This window comes from Cornus florida, unplaced genomic scaffold (assembly GCF_030987335.1).
Source record: "Cornus florida cultivar Cherokee Brave unplaced genomic scaffold, ASM3098733v1 CherokeeBrave_3.0.0_Hap2_Chr04, whole genome shotgun sequence".
Taxonomy (NCBI): Eukaryota; Viridiplantae; Streptophyta; class Magnoliopsida; order Cornales; family Cornaceae; genus Cornus; species Cornus florida.
This window is the reverse complement of record NW_026775574.1, coordinates 101378880-101386080: the sequence shown is the minus strand read 5'-3', so window position 1 is coordinate 101386080 and position 7201 is coordinate 101378880.

Here is a 7201-nt window from a genome sequence, read left to right as displayed (position 1 = left end):
TTCTTGGTACAGTCTTGCTAGGGTAACTTTCAATGGAGTAATCAGCTCTTCCTCTCTGGGCCTCTTCTCAGATTTCCACGAGGAGCGTTGCGGTTGGACCTGTTTTTGCCTGATCTTTGCTTTGGTCTTTTCTTCCATAGATATAACGGATGTCTTCCGAGCGTTTGCCGCCTCTTCTTCTTCCAAGCGTACAAATCCATCGGCTCTTTCGTTAAGTTCATCCATAGTCCTTGGCGTGTTGACCACCAAGCTTGTGTGGAACGGGGTGCCACGATTCATAGCCAGAATGAATGCTTGAACTGCCGTTGATGGGTGACATTCAATAACCATGCTCTTGGTAAGGTTAAACCTGGTTAGGAAAGCCTGGAGACGCTCTTCAGCGTGTTGCTTCATTGTGAATAAACTCGAAATATCTTTCGTTGGACGCTTGTTTCCATAGTATTGGCTTATGAACCGATCGCACAGGCTTCGGAAACTATCCACCGAACCCCTCAGCAGGTTCTTGAACCAATTCAGAGCTGGTCCGGCTAAACTCGTAGGAAAGCACTTGCACATCAAAGAATCATTCTCAGTGTTTAGAGCCATTTTCAACTGGACGTGATACACATGATCGATCGGATCAGTCATTCTGTCGAATAGAATGAAAACGGGCATGGAAAATTTCCTCAGACTCGGAGCATTCAGAATCTCATCGGTGAACGGTGAATCCACCGTTCGAGCTGCTGAACGGAGTGCTTCATTCTCCCTCTGGAATCCCGCGGCTGCTCTCTGGTCTACTGATCTCCTCTCTAAGCTGTAATAATCGAACGTCGTCATGGAAGGCCGGTAGGTCGGATCGAATGATCTATCCTCAACAAAGTCTTTGCGCCATGGAGGCATAGCTTTCTGACGAATCAACTCTGTTGCTTCACCTCGGTTGATAGTTTCTTGATGTGGATCAAAAGTCATCGCTTCGTTTTGCTTGATCTGCTCACGCCGTGGATCCATGTGAATCGATCCTTCACGATTATCCATACGACGAAGATTTGGCGGTAAACCGTCTCGCCGGATTTCCTCGCGGTGAGGATCGACCAGATTGTTTTCAACCTCTTCACCGTGATGTGCCACGTCGGTACAAGCACCTTCTTCGCTTACCGGAAGTGGTCGTGGAATTACTGGAGCTTCTTGACGCTGTATTTCATTCCTTAGATCTGCATTTTCTCTCCGGAGAGCTTTGATCATGTTCATCAACTCATCAAGTTTCACTTGCTGGACGTTCTCAACCGTATTAGAGTTGTCACCCCCTATCATGATTCCGGATCGAAGCAAATGCATGAATTACGAACTTCGAAACAGATCTAAGAGTTACCGATGCAAACTCCGCTAGATCTGGGCTTATCTTTACCGAATCGTGATCGCTGTTTGCTAGATCTGAACTTTTCTAGCTTCAAACTCGTCGGATCTGATTGTAACTGAGCAAATCACAATTGCGTCCTTCTAAAGCAAATGCCTCAGAATCCACAATAAGCAAGAATTCTCTCGGAACGAACTACAATCTCACTGATCTGGATTCAACTTTCAGAAGTCACACTGCATATTCACAAACTCAATTGAACTAATATGGTACTGATCGGGCTCGAATTGATCTTCGTCCTCGTTTCCCACAGACGGCGCCAATTGAAGATACAATTTTCCGTTTCATCTCTCTCACTCTTACTTTCTCTCTCTCTCTCTTCTCCTTAGCTCCTCCTTTTTTTACTTTCCACCCGTCATGGTCTATTTATAGGCCATGACCCTCTTTTGCAGTTAACCAATTACATTGGGCTTATAGCCCAAAGTTCTCTTCCTCCTGGGCTGGGTCTTGTAATGGGCTTGACCTTCCTCGGTGGACCCCCCACGTTCGGCCCACTTCGGGGTGCTTTGGCATGGATCCTTCTTCAATCATTCGACCCGATCTCGTTTCCGCGATCCATATCCGGCCCATGCCACTTGCCGCATCCTCAATAAGCTTATAAATAAAATAAATAATAGCAATAAGTAATTATTGACTACACACTTATTTTGAATTTTCTAGCTGGAGAATGTTTCATTTTGCTAAATATTTGAGAATTGGGGGGGGGGGGGGGGGGGAGTTAATTTGTCCTGAATGTGAAAAATACACTTGTCAGGAAGAGACTGAAAATGTCACCTTTTCACCAAGTCCACGAGAAATTATTGCATAGTCCTAATCCACCAGTTTAGATAGCTTATTTGGTGGACTAGACTATATAATCAAGGTAGAATGACCTCTTACATATAAGCTGCCATGTCAGTACCAAAAGACGAAAAAACTTAACTGAGAGAAACCGCTTGTTATCCCGCATTTTGCATCATCCAAAGTTCTCTTTGGTTTCATTTTCCCGCTTTTTGCATCATCCAAAGTTCATCTTTGCTTCTTACAAATTCTTCTTTTAAACCCAACAAAAACTCTGTGCTTTGTTTTTCCTCTTTCACCCATAAGCATCAACATAACAAAATTTCATGCTATGTTATTCCTCTTTCACTCATAAGCATCTCAGGTACATTCCTGCTCTATTATTTTTATATTATTGATATTATTATCCTGTTCTATTTCTTACTCTGTTAAAATATATATATATTTTTATATTTTTATATTATTGATATTATTTCCGTGTTCTGTTGTCCTCTTTTCCGATAAGCCTATGAATTACTTCCTTTATATATTACTAAATGTGATTTCAAATAAGATATGTAGATTAAAATATTTAAAACCTGAAATTAAGGCTTTATTGCTGGAGTTTTGTTCAGTGTGAATTTGCTGGGGATTGCTTTTTTGTTGGTTTTGTTGCTGAGCTGCTGTCATGGTTTTGTTCAACATCAGAGTCTTGTTTTTCATTTCAAAGCAGGATGAGAACATTGAGTTTTTGTTTTTGCTTTCATATTTTGCCCATTCAGTCTTAGACTTGGATTTTTTCTTTGATAATGGAGTTTACTCCATTTCTTGGCTTGTATTGAAATTGAATCGATGTCTAAAATGAAATGGGATTTTGAATCTTTTTGTAATTGTACTATTTTTCCTTATATAAAAAAACAAAAAACATCCGATTCAGGAAAACAAAAAAAAAAAAAAACCTGAAATTAAGAGAATTTTCAATCTAGTCGAATTCTAGATTTCATGATCTAGAATTTGAAGTTATGGTAAATCTCCAAGTCCAAAGACTATATATATGTATCACACACATGTATATATATATGTGGTTAAATATGTGATGAGTGGGCTGAACATCACATATTTAACTGTAAAATATAAAAAAATCAAAATTTAAGCTACATGAAATAAGAGAAATTTCAACTTGCTTATACGAGCATTATTGACGGACAAATTGATTTTATATTGGCTTGTGTTTTAGCTTCTATGTATCCCTCTTTTTATTTATATACATAATTTTTCATCTCAACTATGATTTTTCCTCTTTTTATAATATGATTTCAAATAAGATGTTGAATGAAAATTTTAATAATACATTGTATCACGTCTTGATTCACATAATAATCTTTGATAAAAATAAATAACAAAATTTGTTAATAGACATCTTTAAACTCAGAATTATAGTTTTCTTTCTCATTATTTTCATTTGAACCTAATATGACACATTGAGGTTGCTTTGATTGATGAATGTTTTAACATTATTATAGTTTTGATCTTATGTCATACAACCCTAATGGACAATCATCATGCACCAATGAAAAAATCATTGATGTTGACAATGATAACAACCCTTATGTCACACATCAGAGTGATGATAATTTTGATCTAAAAGTTGGAATGCTGGTATGGTATATAGTGAGGAATAAGCTTATAATCTCTACAATGGGTGTGCTATAAACAAAGGGTTTAGTGTGCGGAAAGGCAAAGTTCGGAAGTATGAAGGCACGAGTGGTTTGCGACAATGCTTCTTTTTGTGTTCATGTGAAGGTTTTAAAGAAGATATTTCACCTTTTGAAGATAAAAAGTTTGAAAGAATGCTAACTAGGACTGGTTACAAAGCTCGTGTTGTATTTAATGTGGAAAATGGTATTTAGGAATTGGTTAAGTTCATTTCTGAACATAACCATGCACTAATTGCAAAGCCTGAGCAAAGACACTTGTTGAGGTCAGGGCGAAAGATGACCAGCACTAGTGCCGCTGTCTTGAGTTCTATGTCCAAAGCTGGTATAAGAGCAACCAAGGCATACTCATACTTGTCTAAAGAAGTCGGTGGAGTTCAAAATGTTGGATTCACAGAACGTGATTGTCACAACTTTTTACAATCCGAAAAATCAAAATCAATAAAAACAGGGGATGCTCAAACTCTAATTAATTATTTCAAGTCCAAGCAATCAGAAAATCCAATGTTCTTTTACACAGTTCAAGTGGATGATCAAAATTGAATGACTAATTTTTTTTGGAGAGATGGTTCCTCCAAATTAGATTATCAATGTTTTGGAGATGTCGTGATATTTGATACCACCTATCGCACAAATAAATACAATATGATTTGTGCCCCTTTTGTTGGAGTAAATCATCATTGGAAGAATGTACTATTCGGTTGTGCTTTTCTATTGAATGAAACCACAACTTCTTTTGTGTGGTTATTTGAAGCATTTCTGGAGGCTATGGGAAATAAAGCTCCTAGAACAATTTTCACCAACCAAGATGGTGCAATGGCAAATGTTATACGTAAGGTGTTACCCAACACATGACATCACCTATGTACATGGCATATCTTGAAAAATGCCGCCCTAAACATTTCTACTTTGTTTGCAAATCCAAGGTTCAAGGAAAAGTTCAACAAGCTTTTTTATGGTTATGAAACTGAGGAAGAGTTCGAGTCCACCTGGGGGAACATAAATGAGGAACATAACATTGTAGGAAATAAATGGTTGAGTAAATTGTATGATATTCGTGAGAAGTGGTGCCCAACTTTCAGTCGTGATACATTCTCGGCCGATATTACATCAACACAAAGAAGGGAGAGTACAAATAATATATTTCAACATATTGCTTGGAAGACCATGACTCTTACTAAATTTGTGAAGCATTACGATAAAAGTGTAAGCCAAATCCATGAAATTGAAGTGAGTGATGATTTTTCATCTGCTTGAGATATGCCTCCCGTGCTAATACCTAATAATGGTATTTTAATACATGTAGCTCAAGTGTATACACATACCATTTTTAGAATGTTTCAAAGTGAGTTCTTAGCCGTAATAAATGAAGAGGTTAATTATACGGGTTGATTCTATTGGGCCACTTGTCATATATATTTTTAAAAATGGGTTGTCATCGAGAGCATATGGTAAAATTTCATTATTCAGTGTAGTTGTAAAAGGTTTGAATCTTTAGGTTTTTTGTATTAACATAGTTTAAGGATATTAAATCTTAATGTCATCCAAAAAATTCCAAGTGAAAATATATTGAAGATGTGGGCAAAAGGTGTAAAGGAAGGGATTATCATTGATGAGTATTGCGAGCCATCCCAAAAGGCGATATCATTATCAAAGACAATATTCTTGAACAAGCTCATGTGCAAAGCTTTTAGTGTTATGAGTTTATGTGCATATGATGAGGAAACATTTGCAATTGCTAATGGCCATCTAGACCAAATAGTGCAAGAAGTTAGAAAGATTAAATCAAGGAATGTGCTGGATAGTTGTGATTCTGATAAAATTGATGTTGTGAATGAAGTAAATTACTCAATTGGTGAAAATGTGGTGTTGGATCCTCCACGTATGAAGCCAAAAGGGGTAATATATAGTAGGCTTAAGGGCTGCTTGGAGAAGCGAAAGAAAAAGGCAAAAAAAAAGGCAACAAATTCCCTGAGGGTCCGTTTGGTTAGCTAGAAATTGATGATGGAAAGTAAAAAAAAGGAAAATGAAGTGAAAGAAAAGAAAATTAGTTTTCTATTATGCATTTGGTTAGCAAGAATTTTTTTGAAGAAACTTGTGAGAAAATGTTGTTTAATTAGTTTGGATAGCAAAAGAATGAAAGGAAAATGATTTTATATGTCAAAATTACCCTTATGAATTTAATAGTAAAATAATAATAATATATACAATTAAATAATAATAATATTTGTAAAATAATATATACAATTAAATTACCCTTATGAATTTAATAATAATAATAATAGTGATAAAATAATATATATAATTAGATTTATAAATAAATATATATGTCTAGATATGTATGTGTCTCTTTATATAGTTTTTTTTTTTTTTTTTTTTTTGAAGTTTTCATTTTATATTAGGACTCTGCTATTAGATTAGTTTACTTTGTTTTGTAGGTGTAGCGAAGAATTTTAATTTCAAGAGTAAAAGAGTTATAATCAATTTAGGAGTATTAATTTGTGTAACTCTCCTTTTTTGAGTATTAAGAAACAAAAAGAAACATTTTTCACAAGGGTATAAGAGGAAATTAATATATAACGATATAACTTTCACGCGAAACTAAAATTTTCGCGTGTTTTATAGAGGAAACATTTTGAGGAAAATCAAGCAGTTGCGGGAATATTACTTTTCTGAAAACTTTTCTCTTCACGCTAACCAAGCGGCTAAAAATCTTAAAAATTTTATGTTTCTTTTCCTTTCTCGCTAATTCACGCTAACCAAACTAACCCTAAGAGAAGATATTTCACACGTCTCTGCCTGCTCTCAACAAATGAGTTCTAACTTCCACAATCAGGTACAATATAACACAAAGTGTATGTGTAGTCATATAGAGATTATCTTATAATAATTATTTATTTATTAGGTCTATTACAATTTATCATACATGTTTTTGGATATCATAATAGTCCTTTTAAAAACTTTCAACAAATACACTCTTTTTTGCCAAATTGGAGCTAGGTAAATTTTTTTTTTAAAACTTAATTGTGCGCTTCAGTCAGACATAAAAATTTTACACACATCATTTTCATATATGTATTTGTAGGTGTCATACAACAATGTTATACAAAATCAAGCAAGCCATAATTTTGATAACATTAATCAGGTATGAACTTTTCACATTCATTTTAGGCGTGAATAAATGTTTTAATTGTCCTTTATATTATAACTTTTATGTCTTTTAATTATTTTTGTTATTTTTGTAGCTGTCGAGAAATGATGCCATAGAAAATAGTGAAAATTCCTAAGAGCTATATGAGCATTTTCTCTATTCCTCTTAGCTTGATAATTTTAT